Genomic DNA, 24,628 nt, shown 5'->3' on the forward strand with positions numbered 1-24,628 from the left:
TTTAAAAAAAAAAAGAAGCCCTTGGTACACATCCCAAAAGACACGCACAATCTTGTCCTGTGATTAATGGCTAAAATAGGACAATTAATGGCGTCATGATCCATGTTCACTGTGTATAAGCATCATCAGTTTAACACAGCTTGATTACTGTGCCTCTTTCCAACAAAACAACCAATTTTATTGCACATGAAAGCATGCTATTGATTTTTCTTTTCTCCTCCCAGGACTTTAAAACGAGACGTTGACAGAAGACCGCTGAACATTACCTGCAGTGAAGCTGGTTTGATCAATGCTTCTAATTGATAACAGACCTAAATGGAGCCTGGAGATGAAAACAAAATTCATACAGCTCCTAAGCAGAGATCTAAATAAGCTTAGACAAGGGTGAATACTGGTGTGCCTGCATGTGTTAGTAGGTGTGTAGGCGTGGGCAGAACTACAGCAGGAGTTGACTGAACTCAAGTGAAATTTCTTGCACAGTAATTTCTTGGCCTTGTTCACAAGCAGATATATTTTTATTCAGAATATGCTCAAAATTACGGTGTAGCTAATAAGTTGCTTATAATGTAAACTTTCAAAAACTTTTCCCTCATCCTGGAAGCATTATTTATGTCTAAAACAGACAAATTCCATATAATTCATGCATTTTATGTCTTTATTCATAATGAAGCTGATATCAAAATTTCAACCGGCATTGCCTGTGCACAGCCAGCTTTCCATCCTGCACCTGATCAATAAAGCCAAAGCAACGTAACCTGCCATGAATGCACCTTGACAAGGCCATGCTCCCCAAGGTCTAGCCCAGAGGCACAGTGCAATTATAGCAGCATAACTCACAATGACAAATGGCTGCCCAGAATGCTAAGCGCCAAATAGCCAGGCCACTGTATGACATCATTCACGTACAGTGGAAATACGCAATTATGAAACTTACTGGTATTAGCGAAGAAGAGATTTATGAGGAATGAAAAGGAATCCGAGTGCTAGGTTAAGTTGACGCTCAGGATATTACATTCGTGAAGTCCGCTGACCTTTTATTACAACAACCGTCCACATCCGGTGCTAGTTAACAGAGAATAGTTGGTAGTTAATACAAACTTTTGTTTAACTTTCATTTGTTTAAGCAAAGTGTGTCTGGAATGCTAATTTTGAATACACCACTTTCAGCCTCAGGTGCACATAATAACTGAATTTTTCTTTTAGATTTTCCTAATATAAATTCCATGTGAAGACCCAGACTTATGCCCAGGTCTGAGATTTCATTATTCATTTAAAAATGATCAAAGATTTTCTCATACATCTTTCATTTGTCATCTAAAAATATCTTGGATCAGATTATATTAAACAGAGTTCTGACAGAAATTTTTGCCCCTTGAACTTTTACAGTGCTACAGTGGTCCTTATACATACACATATAAGTAATTCAGTATAAGGGCTGTCTAGCTAAAGAACAGGCATTCCTATTTATATTCTGCCGATGTGTCCAATCGTTTCATTTCTATATAAGAAGCCGACAGTGTTGTAATATGGCTACAGAGGTTAATATCTATTTAAAATGGCACAAATGTACCACATACTAGGACTAGGATCAGTTTTGAGAGTGCGAAGTATATTCCAGAGCAGCAACGACTGCATATGATCTTACTGCTAGACTTTTCCTTTTCTAACAATCTAACAACCCGTGTTTCATAACTGATTTGGACAGTAATGCATTTTTGCGATGGATATGCCTCATCTTTTAGTAGCCAAGCATAAATATCATGAATGGGTAACACGCTGCTTTTACATGTTGGGAATGTTTTTGGTGAGGTTTTTAATTTCACACTACATTAAATCTTATACAACACAGGCGTGTGTAAATAGTTATTTTTTATTTTTTTTATTTTTTATTTTTTGCAATACCCCTGTTGGTCTGTTGGTTATCAAAATAAGACCCATCATACAAATTGCCATCATAAATTTGTTTATGCATAGAAAAGTGAAAAATTGACAAAAAAATGCTTGACTCCCGTCGATTTCTAAACATGCAAATGTGTTTCTCTCAGGAAAAAAGAAAAAGAAAAACGCCTTAATCTAATAAAATAATTGAAATCAGCATCACAATTTACTGGTTTATCTATACTTATTTACACAATCATAAATATATACCAATCTTCTCATAAGAAGTTTGATAGTTTGCTACAAACTATTGCTACGGAGAACCTGCCTCCCCCAGATAAACAATTCTATAGGTTAAACACTTCCTAGAAAGGAGAAGTGAGATGTCACCAAATGCCACTTATTATCAGTATCTGCGTGTTTCCTGAAACATTGTTTATCAGAGGGCTTACAGAGATGGTGATGATATTGACACTCAACTCCAGAGATAAGCCACTTCACATCCTCATTGATCAATGCTTCTGACAATCACCGGGAGACAAACACCGACTGCTTTGCTCTGACAAAGGCATTGTATGTTTAGACAAACTCAAGTACACACAGGAACACAAACACACCCCTTGATCTTTAAGGGCACCTGGTCCTGCAAAAAAAGAAAAAAAAGAAGAAGAAGAAGCTTAGTCTTTCCTGCTACCAGCTGCCATAACACTAGTAAAGCTGGTCAAACTGATTGATAGACCATCTTTACCAGCTTATGCATTATTTTCCAGCTTCCTTGCTTTATTAAAATTTTGGATTTACTTTACTGCTGTGTGTTATTTTCTTAAAAATACCTTGTCTACTGCAAACAAAATCAAAATTCAGGAACCTTTCCTATTCCACCTACATGATTCCTTTCACTATATCGTCACCTCTGAAATACACAAATGGCAAGTCCAATTCTTTTCTTTTTATTAAACGCTGAAGACATTTGGGTTTGAGGTCAACAGATGAATATGAGATGATAGATCACAATTTCAACTTTCATTTCCTGATGTGATAAACAACTTACAGCATGACCCCTTTTGTGGCAGATGACCCCATTTTAGGAACAGATAGATTTGAAGGAAATTGATGTAAATAAGACTTAATATTTGGATGCATATCTATTGCTTGTAACAACTGCATCAAGCCAGGAAAACATCCCCAAACTGTAGCATTGTTCTGGAGTAATGCTTTTCCAGCTTCATTCAGTTGTTGCTTGTTTTGGGTTTTTTTTTTTTTTCTAATCACTCTCCTCTTGAGGAAGTGAAATGCTGCTCAATTAGGTTAAGTTCTGGTGATTGATTGGCCAATCTAAAACCTTCCATGTTGTTCCTCGGGTGAAGTGCCTTGCTGAGTTGGTAGTGTGTTTTGGGTCATTGTCTTGCTGTATGATGAAGTTCTTCCTAATTAGACTGGATGCATTTCTCTGTAATTTGTCAGACAGAATGTTGTAGACTACTGAATTCATTCTGCTTCATCATGAGTTATATCATCAGGAAAATTAGTCAGTCTGTTCCAGAAGCAGCCATGCAATCCCAAGCCATGATACTACCTCCACCATGCTGGATCTATGAGCTGTTGATATTGTATGTTTTGAATGAGCAGATCTTTTATTTCTCCACACTTTGTTTCTTTCCATTACTTCGGTAGAGGTACATCTAGTTGTAAATATAGGGAGATGAAAAGTGAAATTCTGGTTTGTCTTCTCATAGTAATCTTCTGATCTCAAACCCAAATGTCTTCAAATTATAGCAAAAACTCTATATACAAAAAAGATTATTGACATATTTTAGCCATAAAAAACATTGGTTATTGCAAATGCACAACCCAAGAAGAAGCAGTTGAATATCTACTAATGTTCACTGACACCCTCCTGCTCATTCTATACCTGAGGAAATGAAGTCACCACAGCCACATCAACCTGTGAGCAGCTGTCAACATATAAGTATTGGGAACCGTAAAAATCTGTCAATTACATTACTGTTTCTTTCCCCCTATAACCAGCTTGAAATTGAATAAAGGGGTAATCATTGAATTAAAAGACCCCAAAACAACCCTTCCTATTCAGAAGGTACCAAAGCTCTACATTTCATAATGACCGTCTTTCAATAATAAACAAGAGAAATAAATTAGATTCTGGGGTGCAAGTACATTTAAGCAATTTCATTATGTCCCTCCTGTGCGGACTCCTCTCTCCCTCTGATACAAAGAATGAGCTCAAAGTGAACTCTCAGCAAGATTCACACCGAATAAATGAAATAGTTTAACACCATAACAAGGAGAATAAAAGGCCCAGAGCAATGTCATACCCTGACTGCACTTTCTCCTGTAGCACAAGAACACCACTTATGCATGCCAGACCTTTTCAGCTAGCACATCTTTGGCCAGTTAATAAAATTGTGACCATAAATTTACACCATACAATGTTGTCATTTTCAAAAGGCATAAGAAATTGAATATCATTTTTCACACTAGGTAGAGATAAATCCTTGCATTCACTTAAACAAGGGAGGTCTGATCTAGCCTGGCATAAAATATTAGCCTTATTTAGTGAAGAAATTGCCTTAGATGTTGCTGCTATACGTTTTTACTTCATGCTGTGTCTATAGTTGAATCTTGTTAAATCCGTAAAAGGCAGACATTCATCTTCAGTAACTGCTTTATGCTTTTCCAGGTGTAGTGGATCTGGAGACAGTCCTGGGAAAAGTGGGTCTGAGGCAGTCTACTCCCTGGATAAGATTCCAGTCCATTGCAGGGCACCAAGCACACACACATTCACACCTAGGGGCAATTTAGAGGCAGCAGTACACCTACCAGCATTGCTTTTCTAAGGTGGGAGGAAAGCAAAGAGCCCAGAAGACACAAACACAGCAAAAACATGAAACTCTGCACAGAACTCAGTACCAAATAATTCCATTACTTATTACAGTATGTAATTGCAATTTAATTAAAAAGTGTGATTTTACGCATTACTCTTTATACCAATTTATTTATACAGTGTAAAAAAAAAAGCTAAAGACTACTACACATGAATAGTTCAAGCTTAAAAGGAGAAATTTTGATTTCTACACAGATCAGTTATAACAGAAAAATCAGTGGCCTAATGTTGTGTATGTTCCCCTTCATCTGGACTCCACAAGACTTTTGAAGCTGTGTTGTTGTATCTGGTACCAAGATATGGTGAGGCAGATTCTTTAAGTGCAGTAAGTTGCGAGGCGGTGCCTCCATGGATGGAACTTGTTTGTCAAGCACTTCTCACAGATGCTCGATTGGATTGAGATCTGGGGAATTTGAAGGCCAAGTCAACACCTTGAACTCTTTGACATGTTCATCTATCCATTCCTGAGCCATTTTTGCAATGTAGCAGGGAGCATTATCCTGCTAAAAGAGACCACTACCATTAGGATATACTGTTGCCATAAATGGGTGTACTTGGTCTGCAACAATTTTTAGGTAGGTGGTATGAGTCAAAGTAACATCCATATGAATGCCAGGACACAAGGTTTCCCAGCAGAACATTGCCCAGAGCAATACACTACCTCTGTCAGCTTGCCTTCGTTCCATAGTGCATCCTGGTGCCATCTCTTCCACATGTAAGCATGGCACACACACCAACCAACACAGCTTTGATAACCAATATATACAGTATATATACTGATAGAAATTCACGTGTGTGTGTCTAAAACTTTGTATGTATGAATATAGATATAGATATTAAATATGTATGTTTCTGGACTGGGGGCTTATTTTTGGATTGTTCAGGAATGTGTAGTGTAGTCACATCATTCCAAAAGTGACCCCTGCCTAATCATAATGCATCTTATGAAATACTGTCATCATTAATTAACAGAAATACATTTCTCATTTCTTTCTCATTTGAAAGAAACACGTTTTGCCTCTGCAAAATTTATTTTTTGAAAACAGCTGCTGCAGATTGAAGTCCATGAAACATAGCATCTGGACAACATGTTCAGTTTCTTTAATTGATGATTTGCTCCAGAGCTACAGCACAATCTAAATGTGTCATCATACTGTACACTACCTTGAACCAGCAATTTGTCCTCTGAAACTGTCACGACTGGCCAACTCAACCATATTAGCACAAGGAAGATGTTTCACACCCATGTTTTGCACCAGATTTATTTATTTATTTATTTTTTTATTTTTTTATTCATTCATTCAAAAAGAAGGCATCCTCCATTTATTTGGGTCTCCATTTTGGAAGAAGAACCCTGGCTAAGGCCTCTTAGGCCTTTGAATAGCAGTTCTCCAATCTGGCAGTGAGAGTGGTTTGCTACTTTAGCTTAGCTGGGGACATGACAGAACAATGGTCTGACTGGCATGTTAAAAAGTTCTCTGCCTAACTTCTCTCCTGGCAGGGCAGGCCAACTCAGAGGAGACTTCCTTAATCCCTACCTCTCTGAAAGGATGTTTAATCAAGCCCTGATTAGGTGCTGCTAAAAGTCACCAGAGTATTGTTCCCTGGTCAGTTTTTGAGCACAAGAGGCAAAAACAGATGAGAAAAACTTCCACCTCAGCTTCTGCTTGACTTTCATTTGAATTATTTATTTGTTTGTCCTCCTTGGACACCCAGCTCATTAAGTCAGTCCTACTTTCTCAATTTGTGTTGTCTTTTTTTTCTTATAGCTGTTACCATGCATTCCTTTCACATTCACAAATAAAAACATGCTTTATGCTCTGGACATTTTTGTACTTCTCCCCTCCTAATTTCGTTATTCAAGACGTTTCTCATATGAGAAGTGCCCTCTGAGGATTTAACAGACTGAAAGAACTGAGGACAACTCAGACCTCCACTGCAGTTTAATTTCTCAGTATCTGGCTCCAAGTAGTCTAAAGGAGGAACAGTGTTAAAAATTCTTCAGGTTTTATCCCAGATGAAAAAAAAAATGTAGAACTTAAAAGACTTAGACTAGATAAGCCCTAATTAAAGAAAGAATAGCTTACAGTAATTGCAAAAATGTTAACAAATAAACTAATTCATTCATTCATCTTCATTAACTACTTCATCCTTAACAGGGTTTTAGTGAATCCAGCACTTACTTCAAGGGCACTTGATGTAATCCCAAACTGAATATCCTGAGATGAATACTTTGAGTGCATGAATACACCTTGGTGACCCAGTCACAACTATAAGCAAATTAGTGTAGACAAACCACCTACTGGCATCCTTTTGGACACTGGGCAGAAAACAGACAACCCAGAGGAAACCAATGTATACATAGGAAGAACATGTAAAACTCTCCAACAGTAACCAGAGCTCAGGACTGAACTACAGTATGTAATATTATACTTATAATAAAATGTGTTTTACTTGGTCTACACTATTATAAGCATCAACAAACCTATTCGATTGAGCAAAGCTGCTTAAATGGGGCCCTGATATGTGAATGGATGTGAATGGTGTCTGTGTAGCTGACTCATTACCCAGAAGGCTTAGCAGTGGTTGAGCTCTAGGTTCACTCAGGCATGGAGGCTGGTGACAGCAGTTTGAAAAGCAGAACAGTAGCCAGAGGCTGAAAGAAGGCCTTTCGTGAAGCACAGATCACCAGGTGGGGAATTCAAATCCATTCTCCGCACAATTCAATTCATCAGGGTGTGTCCTTTATCTGCAGTAATTTCCAAAGGCTCAAGCCCCCTCCTCTCTGATGAATGAAATGTTTCCGAGAGGTGTCATCGGTGCTGCACTGAGGCCACTGCATCCCATTTTGTTCTCTTTGTTTATTTCCTCGGCTTTCTGTTCTTTCTATTTTTTATTTTACCCCTCTGCCTTGTCGATCCTGAGATAAGGAAACATTATACACCGGGATCAGCAGATACAATGGGAACATGTAACCTGGGACATAGCAAGTAAAGGTTTTAGGTGATATTGGATTACATGAAAGATATTGGTCAGCCAAAACAGCGTAGAAAAGAAGTGATGAAAAAAATGCTGATGAACTAGAAAAAATGGATATTGATGTATTAAGGTGATGTTTTATATAATACAAAAATATACTATTTTAAGTAAGATTTGAAGCAATCTCTAAAAGGATAATAAATATTATCATAATCTCGAAAATGAATTAATATGTAGACATGAAATCACTGGCTGCCTCTTTGTGCATGTAAAGACTTAATTATGGTGTAATCTACGAGAATGTGGAAAACAAATTAATAAATAACAAGTCAGGGCACATTGTTCTATTTCCCAATTTGTCAAAAAAAAACCCAAAAAACCTCAGTGCATTGCTGAAAGTGTCAGAATCTGTTGTGTCACAATGTTACTAGATACAGAATCAAGAAAAGCAGACCCACTACTATCAATGCTAAAAAGTCAGTGGGCAGAAATGAGCTTTGCTACGTAGCCCCTGTATGTGCAGATGACCTCATATTACCACCACACTCCTGTGATAAGAGAAATTACAGGACAAGTCTAAGAGAGAGAGAGAGAGAGAGAGGGAATGACAAAGAGTGAGAGTGTGTGGCTAGCCTTCCCCTGAGAGTCCTCTCTTTACACCCGCTATCTTGTGAGGCCAGGTGGGAGACGAAGAGTGAGTCACAGCCTGACAAGACGACATGCACAAGACAAAGTAGGGTCCACCCCTCTCCTCCACCCCGGCTAAGCCACGTGTGAATAACACACCAGTCTAATGACTTTCTCAACTTAGCGAAGGCACAATGGAAAGTACCAGAAAAGGCCCAGCACTGATACCATATACCATATATGAATATACCTACATTTCACAAATGAATGTCCTACTGGATTCCACTTCAGCATACTGATTAATTGCGGCAGCTATTTTGCTACATAAATCAGAAAGCCACAATATCCCCAAACAGTATGTCCAATTATTACAGCCTTCAGTGGCAGACTAGGATGCGTGCACAAAAGCAGTCATAAACAGGCCTTAGTCGCAGGCTTCTTAACATTAATAAACAGATGCTTAATGAATTATGAATAGAAAAGTAATAAAATTAGGTGCAGCAAACAAATCTGATTGAAGATCTTTTTATCTGTCGAGAGGCTTCAATAAGATCATTTGCTCAGCCAAGAGTTTGCATTCCTGACTTAAACTGAAAACCTGGTCAACAGTAATTCACCTAATTAATGCTGACATTAGCCAGAGGAAGAATACAAGATGACTATGATGATTTGTTCCTTTATCACATGAAAAGGCTTGTAAGGCAAAGCATGAAAAAATCCACTTCCTCAAGCCAAAAGTATGAGTGATAGAACTGCCAATTTGTCAGCAGCCAAGATGTGTTTATTGTCATCTAATTTGGACCAAAATATTCAGCTCCTTACTGTACAGTGCCTAGTTGTAGTTGTTCACAAGCTTGTCATTTAATATACAAGATCAGGCTTTCAGGAGTATCTGATATTAACAATCATGCATACTCTTTTGCTCTTTGTTACTAAATATACTATTGCCTATTTGTCTCTTGAAAAATAAAGAAAAAATAATGCTATTTTGAAGCTTTGAAACAGTAGTGCAGCTCAGCAGAGAGTCACTGTATTTACACTAACACCAGCATGGAGCGTTCCAAAACTAATTATTATGAATATACATTACAGGGTGTTTTGTTAGAAGCAGACTATCAACAAAATATCTGTTATAGCGGAATTAAAAATCGAATCAGAGAGATAGAAAGACAGACAGACAGACAGACAGAAATAGAGAGAGTGAAAGAGAGAACCCGACATTAATTAAAATTCTCCAATTCAAGGACTCTTTTGATTGACCGTAATGGTTTAGTAATCTTGTCTCTGTGCCTTGACCTACTCTGTCGCTGTTTGCGATTTATGGCACCCAGTTACAATTTGTATTAGCTTGCCAGGAGAATGGGCTTCAGTGAAAGAACAGAAGGCCCTTTGAGGCCTGATAATGTGTGCCTTTACCACATATTTACTCAGTTCTACCTGTCAATTCTTTATTCATGTACTCTAACTGCTATCCTTACAAGAGTAAATCTGTTAGAATTCTGGGATCTTGTGAATGACGGTTGCATTGTTGTGTCCCTCTAGAGGACATTTTTTATCAAAATGAGTAAATCAGTATACAGTATACAATTATACTAAGGAAAAAAACAGTGCAGTGATAATTGGATATCTAAACATGTGCACTATAGCCTGCCCTATGCCGCTGTAGGATCCTTTGATGTACTATTTATAGCATTTTCCAAATTGCCAAGGATTAAACACAGGAGAGAGACAATTCATGGAGTAAACTACAGCTGCAGCAGCATCTCAATTAAAGTAAATCTGAACATTTCAGCCCGTTTGTGGAGCCTTTACACCAAAGGTCGGGACGTCAATCTTGATCAGTGTAACTGCCAGAACCAGTAAGACAAGAATGAAGGTGAGTCTTCAGCCCATTTCTGACACAGATAATACTCGATGTGCTTCCTCATCTTTCATAATCATCATCCCTGATGACTACTGGAAACAACCTACATGATTGCAAACTATTGCACTATTGCAAAATAAAGCAGTAACTAAGTTCTGAGCCGCTCACAAAAGCCAAGAGAGTAAAAAACATTCTTCAGTTCTGATCATTTATTAGAGAGAGAGAGAGAGAGAGAGAGAGAGTGAGAAAGAGAGAGAGAGATTTCTATTTAGCTGCTTATTTTTATATCTTCTACACTGCTGTGTCAAAACAAAAATATAATATCAATGTATACAGTACAAAACAAGCAGTATACAATAAAAACTGTAACCTGCTCCATGAAAACAGTTATTTAGTGCAAACAAACAAAAAAAACAACAACTTGCAGGTATAGAGTAAAGAAAAGAAGAAAAGTCTAATGCATACAGTTTAATTTGTAGTGGGGACATAACAATTAAGTCAAAATGAGCAATAATGTTAAACTAAATGTTCTTCCTGTGTCCAAATGGTTTACCTCCAGGTTCTCTCCTCTCCCAAAACCATGCCATTAAATGTTCAAGAATGTGTGAGTGTGTGTTGCATTGTGAAATGTGCTGAACTGGCATCCCATCCAGGCTGTATTCTCAGGCTGTATGTCAAGTGTTCCTAAGACTGGATTCACAGAGACTGGGACTAACATAAAGGAGTTATTAAAGGTGAATGAATGAGCAGCAGTGCACAGCATAAGTTATTTATCAAAGTGAAAGACTATTGTGGCCAATAAAGTCAAATAAAGTCAAAAAGTTAAGCTCTCACTTGGAACAGTGTTAACAGATACTGCATTAGTGTTGTGGATGAGTAAAAACATGTATTTTAGTCTTAAATCCACACAATGAGATATGTCATGACAGGTTTTTATTCCAGTAGAGCGACCTTGGTCAGGGAGCTTCAAGAAGCATTCAGAAATCCATTAACAGAAACTGTGGTGACCCAGGCTGTGTTTCTGAATGTATTTCTGCAAGGTTATATCCAAATGATGAAATGATTGTGTTTTACTCATATAAAATGCCACCTTCTCTACCAGTCTTTAGATATAAATTATACTTTAAGAATCAATGATGTACAAATTCTACTCAAGTAAATTATATTTTACTATATTAAACTTAATGGTTAATTGATACGCAGTCTATGATTTTATTAATGATAATAAAACCAATAAACAAAATAAATCTTTGCAGTACAGTGGGTTCCTAGGATCGCAGTTGAGAATCCCCACTGCCCTTTTAATTATTTGTTTTGAAACTGCTTAATGAATGCATTCAGTAATCATAATATAAGTATTAGCAAACATTTAGAAGCTATGTTCAATCTCTATATAAATAACTATATATTACTTGATTGTATATGGTCTGTCAAAGTAAGAGAAAAAGAATTACATCTAAAGATAAATAAATAATTGTTCAAATGTACCATAATAAAGAATAGACAATATAGGATACACTTACTGTATGTGTGTAATGTGCAGCACAGTCCAAGGCTCAGTATATACCCTGAGATATTCTTGAGAAAATTCAATTAAATTATTACCCTAGAAAGTCTCATGCACAATTAAAAACTGAATTATGATGAATCGCTTTAAATAATCTCTGAGGCTGAAAGCGTATAGTCCTCTGTCTTCTGTAGAGAGGGCTAGACATATTTAACTAGTGAGAAAAAGAGAGAACAGGATGTACATTTTGGGCTAAAAAAAAAAAAAAGAAAAGAAAAGAAATATTTTTACTGTATGTTCTTTTTAGTTTATTTTGTATCGTTATCAAATTATATATTTTATATTATATTTGGGTATTATGTATGATTCAACTTCAGCAAACAAGCATACTTTTTCATAATCTATGAGTTAAACTTGGGAGTGGTTTTATAACACTGATAGCTTGTCAGTGGAAAAACTAAACTGGAGGGCATCTGCTGGGAGATTGAATTTTATTAGTTTGCTTTGTACTCTATTTCAATAATGTTTCCTAGGCCACATTTGCTCTGCACTTCACTGATTTTATGGCTTCTCTCTTTCGACAGTATATTGAGCTCCTACACTGTTAAAAATGGTACTGCAGCTAACCTTCATCACCAGCACCAGCTGGCCCAGGTTGGCCTTTATAACTTTCTTACTGATATGCTGAATGTGCTGTTCAGTATGATATATCGAAGCACATTTTTCAGTATAATCATGCCATACAGGCTGAGTGCACTGCACTGATTGTAAACCAAACCGCGTGTATGTGTATGTACACTCCGTACAGAAAATGAGCGTATGGCCCGGTATCATTATAACACATATGCACCAGCTTCAGTAATCAGGCCTCAGTCACTGGTGTGGTTGGGAGAATAGATGTAGTCCTTGATGACCTGACCTCCATTAGAACACTCATTCACAGCTGATGGGGCGTGATAACATCAGCTATTGATTAGGGGATGGAGAAAAAAATGACGAAAGAGGAGAGAGGGAGAGACAGACAGATTGAAAGAGGTGAGAGGGAGAATGGAGAGAAAAAGAGGAATGGAGGGAGGAAAGTGAGTTGCTGTCTAAGCAGCTCAGAGAATTGATCAGGTCTGTGACTCTGGCCCTTGATCTCAGCTCGAGACCAATTCACTCAGCTTTCCAAAATATGCCATACTCACTTCCATCCCAACCCAGGAGAACTTTGAATCTAAATGCAAAACAACTTTAAGGCAATTAAACAACCTGCCGAACATGATCATTACAGAAGCAGGGAATAAAGCGATATTTAATCTTAATCCTAAGCCCTGAAACACCATACCTGATGACTAGTTATTGAAAAAGTAATCATTAAAAAATATGTAAGCTTAAACTTGAAAAGGAATCTTAAAAATAAAAGATTGTTTTTGAAAATGCTTTTTTTAGTACTTTGCCTAGATCCTTGATTTTAAAGGGGACTATGGACTTGTATATTATTCATTAAACAGTTGACAGATAACATTAATATAAATTGCGAAAGACATTTGGTGCCATGTTACTTTGAATCTGCCCCTTGCAGCAGAATTCCATGAGTGCTGGCTCCCATTGATCTCATCTTTGGATCTAGGTTGACTTTTTTTCTAATCGATGCCCTAGGGGAAGATTGAAGCTGGGGTGGAGAGGCTGTCAATGACTGACATCAATGATGTAGAACAGTGGTGAGCCCGACTGCACTTGGTTGTCCTGACCTGAAGTGAGGCACGCAGCCACGGCTGGCCAAGGACAAAAGGAGGACTTGGCGGCACTGAGAGCTGTAGCAGGTGCAGGCTCTCCTCTTGCCCTGCTGGGATTATAGAGCAAGAACGATAGGGTGCTTCCTGTTCCCCACACAACCAGCTACAGGCCAGGACGATGGGGTGTTTCCTGTTCCCCCGCCAGAGCTCACAAGCCCAGAAGACAAAGACAGAGATGGAATGCCAAAATGTAGTAGTCCTGAAACCCTGGAAAGACTAAAATATTGACATTTTGTCCACATTCTGAAGTGAGCGTGTGTATGAGCATTCACATGGAAAGCTGGCTGGAATGTTTTTATTTTGGAACTCCATCTGCTCTATGAGCCTGAACAGCAAGAGTGGGGTTCTCTGATAGATTAGCCTGTTTTTCTGTGACATGCTGATGACAGCCTGTGTAGCTGAGCACTCAGAAACATGGTGTTCTTCACTATACAGGCCCTGACACTGATCACACACAAACAAAAATATGGTTCACAGGTCAGATTCACACTGACAGTTTGTAATGCAAAGGACCTATATTTGTCATGGTATCATCTATAGGCTTTTTTGTATAGTTATGCTCTCTAAAATGGTTTTAGATTGCAACCATTTCTGATTGGAAAGCATTTTGTTGTAAGGTGCTGCAACAAATTCTAGATCCTTGGGAATCCATTACTTGCCAAAAGTTGACAAACAGCACATCACAAGATATTTTATTTGCTTGTATTAAAGTTTAATGTTGTAGCATGTCACAAAACAAGTTCCTCCCTATTCTCAGTTATTATAATGGCTATAAATAGTCTTAACATCAAGCCTGTCTTTTTCTCAGCTGTAAAGCTATTACTCAAAAAAATACACTATTTTCAGAGTTTGCACTCTGCAATAATATATGTGAATCTTTGACTCATATATCACAGGCATTATATATAATTTATCATTAATGCTATCAGAGTGTGGCAGGAGCTAAAACTACATCATATTCTGACTTAAATATGTATGTCCTTTGTAAGGAGTGAAAATTTAAGGAAACTCGAATAAGGGCAAGTTATCTGCAGCAAAGTTCTGCTGGTTTTCATAAAAAGAAGGGGATGTTAAAAGATGATTCCCTGCAGTGAGAGACTCAGTTGAGACGGTGAGCCAATTTGCATGCAGACCACAAGGCCGTATGCACCAGCTTTATGCACCAGAAACACTGAAGTTAATGTAAAGAACAGCTTGATGTATTCATGAAACTAAACTGCTTAATAAACATTCATATTTATATGGATCATCTAAAGGCTGGAGATGACTGAAACATGACAAAGAGGCAGAGGAGCCTCTGTTTCTCTCCTTCTGTCTGTGTAGGGTGTATTTGATGATTAACCAGCATGCTAGCTGACACAGTGGAGGTGGCTGGCCTCTAGTGGGAGACACTCTAAAGCAGAGCTTTCCAAGCAAGCCAACCTCAGAGCTGCACTCCTACATGTTTTCTGTTTATATCTCACTGGGATGAAGCTCTAAAACTAGTGCTGCTAAAAAAAATGCTGCTATGGTTTCACACACACAAGTGGTTTCTCCAACTGTATTTTCTTCATTGAATCAAAATATTTCATGACATTTTTTTTCTAAACTAGACAGGCCTATAACAAACTGATATGGATCTCTAAGCATACAAGATTCATTGCATGAATTCAACACTCATGAACAGACACACACATTTAGTCTTTCAGTAGTGGTGTCTACCAGCATCTTTTTGCTTCTCCCAGTGTGTTGGATTGGGGTTGAATTATGGCCTGATGTTCTTAAGTTCAGTTTAATATATGTCTCCTACGCTGTTCCCAATCAGTGTCTTGAATCTGAACCTCTGGGATGGCCTGAAATTAAAAATCAGCCTTGCCTTTAAAGTGTCATACTACATCTGTTCACGAATTAAATGTAATGTGTTAGTATTATGGCATAGGGCTTCATTAAGTGCAACAGAGAATATCACATAAATTAGAACCATATGGCCATAAGCAACAAAGCTCTTTATAAATAATTTAATCTCTATAATATTGTATAACACAACTGTACCAATTTATGTTAATTAATTACCAGCAGCTAATATACTGTACATGTGCCATCAAAGTTTTCCGTTTCTCCCTCTTTATCTGAACCATCTTTTCACTTTTCCTGCAGCATTGTCTTTTCTACATGTGTCTCTAAGAGCTAGCATAAGTAGAAAATTCCAGAACATCCTAATGGCCAGTCCAGCCTTACCTAAAGTGGGCACACATGGACACCGATTACCTAATTTTATCAGTGATGTACCTGATCCCTGAAACCTGTCTCTGATAGGGTTTGGTCTAATTTAAAAATCTACAACTGTAAAAATGCACAATACAAAAACATATAGGTCTCTTGCTCAAGGACAAAGGCTGATTTAAACACACACCTTCTGATACGTAACTCAACACCTTAAACACAGAGCCTTCATAACTCATTCACCTGTCATCCACTGAAATCATGTGGCATGAGTTAATTCAGTGGCAGAAGTGGTTGAATCAGCACAAGACAAGCTTAGTGGCCCAATGGTTAAGGCTTTGCGTTAAACATCAGAAGGTCATGTATTCAAATCCTGTCCTTGAGCAAGACCAATAACCTTCAGCTCTGTTGTGTCCTGTAAGATAGTACAGTATTTTAATGTAAATATTTTACACCAGTTTTATTGTAAGCTTTACAGTACTTTACTGGCAACTGGCAAAAAATTACAATACATTTTTAAAGTGTGTGTATAAATGTCAAATTGCACTCAACTACGGAATTCAAAATAATAATAACATTGGGAGCGCTTCCTAATTATGTTAACTCTTGAATTAGCTTAACTGCTGAATAAATGAGGCTTGCTCTACTCTGGCTCCAAAAGGTGTGAAATGTGCCTGAAGACTTAAAACAGCAGTATTATGGATTAAGGATTTACTTACACACACATAACTCAAGCCAGGATCGAGACAGAAAAAAGGTAGTGTCCAAGGCCATCTGGGGAAGAGTTAATGTTGACCAGCTACAATCCTTACTCACTCATTCACTCACTGTCTCGCTTGGGGAAAAGACAGAGCAGCCAGTTTCCACTGGAGCTGTCAGTTCTCTCTCCTGTAACAAGTGCGCCCATCACTGAGAACTTGGCAGAGAGGATGGATGGAAGCGCGCTGAGGGTTTATGGGAGATGACAGCTTCTGCTAAATAAAAGCACACATGCACACAGACAATGGACAGAGTAGAGGACACGAGGTTCCTGCTCTTTTCGACTTGCAGACAGAAACAATCCGAGCAGAACTATCATAACTATGACTAATCAGCTGTAGGAGGACAGAGAAATGACACAGGGTACCTTTGTAACAGAATATAATATAATATAATATAATATAATATAATATAATATAATATAATATAATATAATATAATATAATATAATATAATATAATATAATATAATATAATTAGATTCCTGCTTCTGCCTTGTGTATGGAGTTTGTATGTTCTCCCCATGTTTTGAGAGTTTCCTCCAGGTAATCATGCCCTAGAATTGACTGGCACCCGGTCCAGGGTGTCCCCACTTTGTGCCCAGATTCCCTTGGGATAGACTACAGCTCCCTGAGACTTAGGACGCATGATCAGCATGTTTTACAGACCAGCATGTTTTTGGCAGGAGAGGAAAACAAAACAACCCAGAATAAATCCACATGGACTAAGTGAGAACATGCTAAAGACACAGACTCATAGACTCAGAGTTCCTGAAAAAGTTCCAGATCCCTGGAGCTGTTGGGCATCACCACTACTGTAGCTAGTAACATGTGCTACATGTGCCCGCTCGAATTTAGGTTTAAAATACAAAGAGGTATATATGCACCTTAGATGTAGGGGTGAGCTACATATCATATCTAAAGATATCATAGTGCAACATTTTATCACAGTAGTTTTGCTGCGGTTGCAAAATCAAATAGTGGAATCATATTCTGGTTTTAAACAATATTTTTAAAGAACCCAAATTTCTACTGACATGTAAATGCAGTAGGCTGGTGTGACGTGGGAGTATTTATGTCCCTACATGCATATCTACAATGTTAGCAGGTCATGGGGTGTGATGGCAGTATTTCCAGTCCAATACACTTGAATAGTGACCACAGTAAATAAACAGCATATTTATTATGTTTCCTATTGGTGTAATGAGTATCATCACCACCGACAGGTTTCTCTGCAGATTTCAGTTGCTGTAGGTTTAAATATACTCCACAGGGTACAGAAGGTACCTGTATATGTGTGATTTAAATCCCAATACTCTAGTCTTGATGATTTTTTGTTAGGTTAAAAATTGAGGTGTATATATTAAAAAGCTGAGAAAGGGAAAAGACAGAAATGCAATATATATATATATATATATATATATATATATATATATATATATATATATATATATATGTGTGTGTGTGTGTGTGTGTGTGTGTTTGTACTGTGATATGTTCCCTGCTATCAGTGATAGTTCAGCATTCAGAGTATTTAAGTGCATGCACAGAACAGCACATCCCTGAGGCTCTGGTGTGTTTAGTCAGCATTTGTCTTTATTGAATTGATGTCAATACATGCTTTCTTGCATACACTCTTTCTCTCATGTATAAACAAATGGTTTGTTTCTAATGTTTTCTTGTGGGAGAATATTTGCATGTATATGGGTTGGATTTTTGAATGAATGGAGCAGAGAATGTGTTGCGTACTTTTATAGTTTTACAAATTATAGTTAAAAAAAAAAAGAATCACCCTTTCCCTTCCCAACATCAGGTCAAGACTGGGTGTCTAAGAAGTTTTCTAATATATATATATATATATATATATATATATATATATATATATATATATATATATATATATATATATATATATATATATACACATAGATATATATATATAAAGAAGTTTGTGTGTAATCAGTAACTATGGTTACAACATAAAATTATGCTTGCATCTAGTTGTTGCTATTATTAGCAAGAGAAAAAACATTACGATGTGAATTTGTGGGAAGAGCTGCTTGTGTGAGTATATGGAGAGAAGATTCTCAATCCCTGTTGAACATAGCGGCTCGTTCACCAGTTAATACAAGTTCACCCATTTTCTCCTCTCCTCCCGCTAGACTTTTTTTTTTATTCAATCTCCCTATCTTCCCACAGCAGCCCTCTGAAATACCCACCATGGCCGCACAACAGATCAGCCTGGCGCGAAAGCCATAGCCCCCGTCCTTATTACAGAGGCTTGCACCGCGCTCTAATCACCACCACCAGACCCAGCAGAGAGAGAGAATGCGACAGTGAGGGAGAGAGAGAGAAAGAGAGAGAAAGAGTGATATATCGTTAAGGGCTAGGGTCTGTGCCTCAGAAGCGGTTGCGGTGTTAACCAGCTTTTCCACTCGTTTTGGTGGATTGAGGCAACACAAGAGAGACCCTCAAGGGGCTAGAGTCACACTGCACCCCCCGCTGACACACACTGATAGTCAGTGCTCTCCCAGGACTGGTGGTACCCCGAACACATACACACATGGATGGACACACACATACACACACAAAATCCAACATCAAACAGACTGAGGATAAAGCCAGCCTTTCCCCCAGTCAGTGCGCTTTTTATTTCAGTCTCTGCAAGAAGAAGAGAGGAAATTGTTGGCTAAGCTGCCTTTTGTCAGTGTGCTACATAGGGACCAGTCTCTCATCTTTCTTCCCTGCTCCACCTTAAAGCTTGTATTTGGAAAATTGTCAGCATGTTCAAACAGTACACGCTGACCCAACACATATGCGTAAAATGTTTTTGGCTTATAGCACATCAAATGTTTGACCTCTTGAACTCCTGACACATGAAATATGCTATAATTGAGAGAAGCTGTTTCAGTGGAGAGCAACAATGATTTTTTTTTTTTTCATTTCAACTCGTCTGGGACCAAAAACTTTGCTGTGTTGGACTATCAAAGCTGTCGCTGGGAGGCTCAGATTGAACTGCTCCAGGCTTGGCATTCACACATGCTTAACTCTGCTTTGCAGGAGAGATGTAAATGCCTAGAGCACTTACAGCTTTATTAGTGCACATGTGGCTTTATTGTGATTTTTTTAAAGGAAAAATAAAAAGAAAACACTTACAAGAATCAGTTTTCCTGACAACACTACTGTTGCTTTTGGTGACAAGGTGGTGCAGTGGGTAATGTCGCTGCCTTACACATTTCGGATCTCCAATTTGATCCTCAGCTCAGGTTACTGTATGTGTGGAGTTTTGCATGTTCCCACTGTGTCTGCGTGGGTGTCTTCCATTTTCCTACACCCTCCCAAAAATGCTGGTAGGTGGATTCACTATTCAAAATTGCCCCTGGCTTGGAATGTGTGTGTTCATGGTGCTGTAATAGACTGCCATCCAATCCTTTTCTGCCATGCACACAGTTTTCCTTGGATTTCGCACAGCCCTAACTAGTTACTGATGATGAATAAGTGAATGAACAACTGTTGTTCTGAGAAAAAAAAAGTTTAAATAAATGTAGGATGTCCAAAAAACAAAAAAGTAAGGAAAAAAAAAGCACATTTGGTGCTGACACAATTTCACATAAGGCGCTTGATAGTTATATAGCAGGCAAATACTTACAAATGCACCTGTATTTTCTAATTTGTTTAAAATCATATTTCTGAAACATAAGTGTGTCTATTGTGAGTGTCGCTGTAGTTATGGCGTTCTGTAGCTGTGAGTGATTAAGAGTCTGGTCGTAGTGCTGCTCCACTCCGCAAAAATACACACAGCAGCATGGCAATTCATGACATGTGGATGACTCACTGTTCCTGAGCCCACAGAACAATCGTCACTTCAAAGACATAAACCATGGGCCTTACTTAGGTACTGCACCAGGGGAAAGACAGGAAGTCATCAAAGGATCCAATAGACAGTATTCAAGACTTCAGTCTCGAGGCACTGACACATTCGGCACTATTTACATAGGCCCACATTATATTTAGCTCGCTGTCACGACACAGCACATGCGAGTGCCACAGTACTGCGCATCTCATGGCACCTGAATGCACCTGCAGAGTAATGAGTAATCATAATTACAGCGATTCAATAGAGGAGTAGACAATATTCCATGTGAACTGAATATAAATACAAAGATAAAGATCTAGTCTGCATGTAAAGTGCTGAAATTGCTCTACCAGTTAGAAACAGTGAGTAAAAATATATAACAACCTTCCAACTGGAAATATAATTTTCATGCTTTTTTTGTTGTCGGTGATACAAAACATGTCTTACTAATCAGCTGTAAAAGATTTTTCGGTTCATGTTTATCCTCCCTTTGCCTTATCAAAACAGTTTTGAAGAATGGGAAGAGGTATATTTGTGTGTGTGTGTGTGTGTGTGTGTGTGTTGTGGGGTGTAGTAGATCCGAGTGTGACAGATTTATTACTCTGTGCTCCAGTCGAATGAGAGCAAGCAATAAATAAGGTGTGAGAGGAAAGCTCTCCATTGAACATAATCAAGTAGATCCTTTAGACTCACATCCGTCACTCTTGTGGGTTCAGTGACAACAGGGGTCCAAGGTGAGGTGCAAGTTTTTCCCTTTATTCCTGAGCTAATAAGTCTACTGTACAAAAAGTATATAAAATCTAATGTAAAACATTATCTTTACTACCAGCACCTTTAGTAATCAAGGCAATTGTTTTGACAGAATCATGGCTGAGATACTGAGCTTTCATTCGTTCGGCTTTCCACTTTAAACAACGTACAAGTTCTTATCTTTTATGCAGCACAATGAAAAGGTCTCGTCTGGTATCATCATTACTAAATGATGACTTAATGACATTGTGACATTATTTCTGACACTACACTACAGCTACTTCGCTCGCTCTCAAAAACATTTCTTATTTCAGTCTCTGAGAGCTGCAGAATACAACTTGGCAAGTAAGAAACTGAATTTTACAGAAACATCCACAAATATATATAGCTCGATCCCAAGTATAAAAGAGCCACCTATTAAAAACGGCATATTACTAACTTCAAAATGTGTTTATAGCCATAAATGATAAGTAGCAGCTTAAATCAGTCTATTAAAATACTAAAGTTTACTGCAATATGATTAACTGCATATTATTTCAAATCGCAATTTTAGAAATCAGCTATTTTATAAGAATCTAAAGAGTATATTCTCTGAAAATGTCTAAAGTTTCTCTAAAGTGTAATAAATTATCCACTATAAGTGTGTAAAGCATTCTCTTCTATAAACAGTTAAGGCATTCTCTATAAGTACGTTATACATTCTATACAACTGTGTAATACATTCTCTATAAACATGTAATGCAGTCTCTATAAATGTATAAAACTATTTTCTATAAATCTGTATTGCACCAAAAAGCTGTTAACCATTTAATATATTCTAAATAAATAATCATTTCATTAGCTATTTCAACAAATCTCTTTCTCTCTCTCTCACACACACACACACACACACACACACATATATATATATATATATATATATATATATATATATATATATATATATATATATATATATATATATACATATATATGTATATATATAAATATTTTTTATTTTTTTAAAAATTAGCTTGTGTCTTGTGTATCTTGTACATGTAAGTATTATCCATTAGGTTCTCTAACAGAAATTACACTTTTTTTTATTACTAAATTCTTAGGATTCATTCTCTTCAAATGGATTTTTAAACCATTTATTCTCTGTGGTGGCATTGTACGGAATAATATTCTCTGACCATATACCTCAATCATTTTTGTGCTGCCTTTTATTTGCCATGTGTGTCACAGCAGGATATTGACATCATATTGAGAAATGGTATCATCACCAGTCAGAAGACTCTAATAGCATCTTGATGCACAGAACACAAACTGAGGCAGTGGAGCGAAATGGCTCACTTCGCCACAGCATGACGCTTTTGCAACATATATAGTGGCTTGTTCATAGTACATTCACGTTTACATTGTTACTGGTCATGTTATTCATGGCTTATCTCTGGGTGTTTTTATTTATTTACATTAATTAAGCTTGCATCTAATTACACTGCTAATACTATACAAATACAGATTTTCTGACAAAGGTGACATTACAATACATCCCTTATAGACAGAGTCTACAAAAAAATATTATATGTTTAATCTGTCTACAAAAAATTTTAAGCTAACCAGCATGTACATGCTACCTTTTTAGCCAAATCATTCACGTCCCACTGGCACAAGCATGCAGGCCTTTGACTAGAGAGAACTAACCCAGTAAACAGGTACCTAGAAATTATACAGCAAATTTTTGTTCTCATTTGTGTTTACAGAATTATTTGTTAAAACATCTGGTTGCTGGCTGACTTTTGATACACTGTAGACAGCAGAGTGTTGCTGTTTTAGTTGTCAGACATGCTTCACTGCTTGAGCAAACAGACACAAGTAAACTAGAAGTAAGTCTCTGTTTCTGTCTGTCTCGCGGAATCGTCCTTCTTTTATCCTGACAGACCAGCACTCAATACTCATGATGTTTATGTTCTACATGTGAATATATATAGCAATCTACACATGGCCATGGTGTCAAACTTTTCCACCATAAAGAAATCCTAAAACGAAGTGAAAAGAAAAATATAATACGATATGGCAATCTTTTAGAAAACAAAGCAAGAATATTTCAAGATACAGCGCTTCTTAAATAGCCCACTAAAAGTGCATCAGCGCATTCATTCAACACTGTTTAACCCAACTGTAAAGCATGTTTAATAAACCTCGAAATTGTAATGATATTCAGTTCTATTTCAGACATTTCCTACCTCTCACCACGCTCTCTATAATGTACATGTGGAAAGCACGGGCACAGTGCTGACAGCATGACAGATAAATGCGCCGTTTCAAGTAAGGGAAGAGAGCGTGGTGTACTTTTGAATATCACATAAGAGAAAATATGACAGTGAATCTCCATAGGCAGGTTCTTAGCGGGTGGCTGCAACGTAAAACCAGTGCATTTTTAACAAAATTCTAGAAATCAAATCAACTTGCCAGCGGATATTTGTTTCGCCCAAATGTAAATACCACCCTGTTGGCATGCTGCTGAGATAGAGAGTGAGACATCACTGATTTTACACTCTTCTTTTATAATGATCACAAATAAGTATTTTTCCCCAGAGCAAGAACACAGCAAGAAAACAAAACAACAAATATTCATAAAACAATAGAATAATACGTTGCCATTCAGCCCTTCTTTTAGATTGCCATTCTCCTGCAACTATGAGTTGCTGCGTGTTGGTGTATGAAAGCAGGTTTGTGTGTGTGTGTGTGTGTGTGTGTGTGTGTGTGTGTGTGTGTGTGTAGGAGGCGACAGAGAGACTTGTATACTCACAGTTTGAGCTGTCAGGTCACTCGGGTCCAGCGCTGGATCAGGGGCTCATCCTCTCACAGCTTATCCCACCGCAGGACACAAAGATAGAGAGAAAGAGAGAGTGAGAGCGAGAGAGTGAGAGAAAAAGAACGAGGGGGTTTTTCCTCCTTTCCAGCTCTACACGCTTGTACAAGTACAAGGAAGAGAGAGACACGGGGAAACAGAGTGTAAGATAGATAGAGAGAGAGAGAGGGAGAGAGAAAGAGAGAGAGAGAGAGAGTGGGATGGGTCTGCAATGCGATCGGTCCTGGAAGAAAGCGAGCATTAGAATCAGTGTTGCTGATTCTTTGGCGTGCTGTGCGTGTCTTCACACATAGCTGTGAGCACAGTGTGGTCAGCTACACGCGCCTGCAGTGTGTGTGTGTATACACACACACGCACACATACATACACACATACACACTCACAAGGAGGGGTGGGGGGTAGTGCCTAGGCATTCACTCACTGGCTGTGCCTTACACTGTGAGAAACATCAGAGAGGGAATGCACGGGAGAGAGAGAGGGGAGGAGGGACAGAAAAAAAAGCGGGGGAAGGAGGAGGAGGAGGAAGAGAGAGAGAGAGAGAGAGAGAGAGAGAGAGAGAGAGAGAGAGAGAGAGAGAGAGAGAGAGAGAGAGAGAGCGGAGGAGGAAAGGATGCGCTGACAGTTTCACGCGAGCTCTTCTCTTGTTCTGGCCGCTAACGCAGGCTGACAGA

The 24,628-nt window shown here is 38.0% G+C and overlaps 1 protein-coding gene across 8 annotated transcripts in view; it reads right to left on the reverse strand.

The window, feature by feature from the left end:
- rbfox3a (RNA binding fox-1 homolog 3a) overlaps positions 1–24,382 on the reverse strand; it is a 320,348-nt gene extending 295,966 nt beyond the window's left edge. For 4 of the 8 annotated variants that reach the window (XM_058406811.1, XM_058406818.1, XM_058406814.1 and 1 more), the window contains exon 1: positions 23,895–24,382. The gene's annotated coding sequence lies outside the window, so the exon portion shown is untranslated. Of the gene's footprint in view, positions 1–16,456; positions 16,642–23,894 lie in introns of those variants that run through there. The other 4 variants (XM_058406807.1, XM_058406810.1, XM_058406813.1 and 1 more) reach the window with 3 other exon arrangements.
- Between the last annotated feature and the right edge of the window lie 246 nt (positions 24,383–24,628).

The sequence above is a fragment of the Hemibagrus wyckioides genome, linkage group LG13, assembly GCF_019097595.1.
Source record: "Hemibagrus wyckioides isolate EC202008001 linkage group LG13, SWU_Hwy_1.0, whole genome shotgun sequence".
NCBI classification, from domain to species: Eukaryota; Metazoa; Chordata; class Actinopteri; order Siluriformes; family Bagridae; genus Hemibagrus; species Hemibagrus wyckioides.